The following is a 2954-nucleotide window of genomic DNA, read 5'->3' as shown; positions in this document are numbered from 1 at the left end:
AACACGGTAGTGGAATCGATCCCGAGCACCCTAGGTTAGGTCGCCGCACCTAAAACCTTCTCAAAGCCAGAAATGCCCTTAAGAGCCGTGGCACTAAGCCCTCTATGCCGCGGCCCACCTCCATCCAGAGGCCCAGCCTCACCAAACAATAGACACGGGCCGCGGCCCAACAGTCCCCATGTCGCGACCCGCCCTTCTTCCTCAGCTCCCACCTGCTCTAGAGGGTCGCGGCACACCAAGAACTGAGTCGCGGCCCGACCCCTTCGAATCCAAAAAAATCACCATTTTTAGCAGCCAAACCTCACTCAATCCAACCCAAAACCATCCCAAAACATAAATTAATTATCACAAAAACTTTAACACATTCCCAGCAACAAAACCCAACTTAGAAACTCATCAAAATCCCACTTCAATCCTTGAAACCCAAAAGCTTATAAACCTCTTAGAACAGACAGAAATTCCCCGAATTCAGATGCTAAACTATCCTTAAAAGCTTACATTTACTGAAGAACAAGTCCACCAAGTAGTTGCTGAGCTAATTCCCAATTCCTTAGCCTCAATTCAATCTTCAATATCAAGAACCCAAAAATACTTAGAACCCAGCCAAAACTACAGAATTTAATGACCAAAAGTGTAATTCAAAACTTACCTCAATTCCTTATTGGATCCTCTAGATAACACTGAGCTAACCTCCAAAGTTCCAGCTCAAATCCTTGAGTCCCTAGCAAGGTCCTCCTTTAGTTTCAATGGCTTCCTTGAGAGAGTGAGTCGAAAGAAGAGGGAAGGGTCGGTTTAGGTGTTTCTACTGTTTTCCTTGGTTTTGTTTTATCTATCCTTAGTTAATTAAGTTAATCCCAAGGCTTGGGGTACCAAAAACGTCCCCAAGGGAAAAATGATAAATTTCCCCAATATTCCCTCCTAAACTCTCTAACTTCAAATATATCTCTAATTATTTATTTTCATAACCCGTAACCCAAATAAATATCTAATACCTAAAATACCCCCTTGACTCGCCCCGAGTCAAGTATTGGGTCCTGTTGTGACTTTCCCGCTAACTGGCTCCCTAGGATCGCCTCAAGCCACATGCTGCAAATATATCCACAGAATAATGTGGTCTCCATAATTATAACATATAGTCACATAAGCATGCTTATCACAGAATCATGCATTAAAATCATTTAAATCACATATAAACCAATTATGTCCTCCTGGCACACTAATCAAGGCCCTTAAGCCTTATTAGTGAATTTTGGGTCGTTACACAGTGAGTGCTTGACCTTTTATGGCAGTCCTCAGATGGTAGGTGATGTCGAACTGACTTAACTCCACCGACCACTTAAAGATTCTTCCCAATGACTTTGGTTTTTGAAGGACTTGCCTGAGGGGATGGTTTGTGATGACTTTAATCGGATGTGGCTGGAAGTAGGGTCTTAGCTTTCGAGAGGCGACCATTACGCAAAATGTTAACTTCTCCATCAGCGGGTACCTAGACTCTGCCCCGAGGAGTGTTTTTCTAACATAATAGATGGGGTGCTGAACGCGGATTTCTTCCCGCTCCAATGCCGCACTGATGTCATCCTCTGAGATAGCCATATAGAGCAAGAGAGGCTCTCCATCTATTGGCTTGAACAGAATCAGAGGATTTTCCATGTGCGCCTTGAGCTATTGGAATGCCTATTCGCACTCTTTCGACCACTCAAATCTTTCGACTTCCTCTGAGGACATTGAAGAAAGGGATGCACTTGTCCGTTGTCTTGTAGACAAAATAACTCAAAGTTGTGATCCTCTCTGTTAGGCTCTGCACGTCCTTATGCTTCCGTGGAGATGGCATCTCGATTAGGGCCTTGATCTTCTCGAGGTTTGCCTCAATTCCCCGAGCACTGACAATGAAGCCTAGGAACCTACCGGGGGCAACCCCGAATGTGCACTTTTGGGGGTTTAATTTCATCTCGAATCGGTGGAGCACTGTGAAAACCTCAGTCAAGTCGCTCACATGGTCAGGGGAGGTCTGAGACTTGACTAGCATATCATCCACTTAAACCTCCATGTTTCTCCCCCAACTAGTTTTTGAACATCTTGTTAACCAGCCTCTGGTAGTGGCACCGGCATTTTTCAGTCCGAAAGGCATCACGAGGTAATAGTAGACACCCTTATCGATCCGAAAGCTAGTATGCTCTTGGTCCGCGACATGCATGGATATCTGGTTATATCCTGAGTATGCGTCCATGAACGACATCAACTCGTAGCCAAAGGTGGCGTCATGTTGGGAATAGTGCCCTTAAAGCAATTATAGTTGACAGATGTTTTAAATGAAACAAATAATTGAATTGAATTATTATATATATAGACTATGTCCGATATTATATGATAATATTAAGTGAATATCAAAAAATTCCAAAGTTTATCTATGTGGTCTTAATCTCATATTTGTATGGGAGGATCGAGATTAAGATAATAAACTTAAATAGTTCACGGTAAAATAAAGTTATGGAATTTCTAGATTAATTACTGCTAGTGTGGTCCACTAGTATTATGAATACATGTGACCAAGATCCGGGTTACTAGTGTAGTAGGACACTTTAGTGGAGGTACTTTGCATGCTGAGAGTATGTAGAACTAGACCAGATGTGATTTGTTAATACTTGTTTAAACACCGTTTCATAGTATTAATCAGACACATCAAACGATGATCATATACACGATGATCTTAATCCTAAGGTTACTATGAACTCCTACATATGTCATTTGATCCTTTGGTTCATGCATTAAGGTTTGTCAGAATGATCAGAATAAGAACAATTATTTTGGGGACTCAATGATGTATATGGCTGGGGACATAGTTGAACAGGTATGGAATCTATACATTCTTATAGATTGAATAATGGTTCCCTATTGGGTTGACTTTTGGAACTGAAAAGGTTATGAACACTCATGTCGCAAACTTGTTGTGACAC

The sequence above is a fragment of the Humulus lupulus genome, chromosome 3 (genome assembly GCF_963169125.1).
Source record: "Humulus lupulus chromosome 3, drHumLupu1.1, whole genome shotgun sequence".
Classification (NCBI taxonomy): Eukaryota; Viridiplantae; Streptophyta; class Magnoliopsida; order Rosales; family Cannabaceae; genus Humulus; species Humulus lupulus.
Note: the sequence above shows the minus strand (reverse complement) of the source record.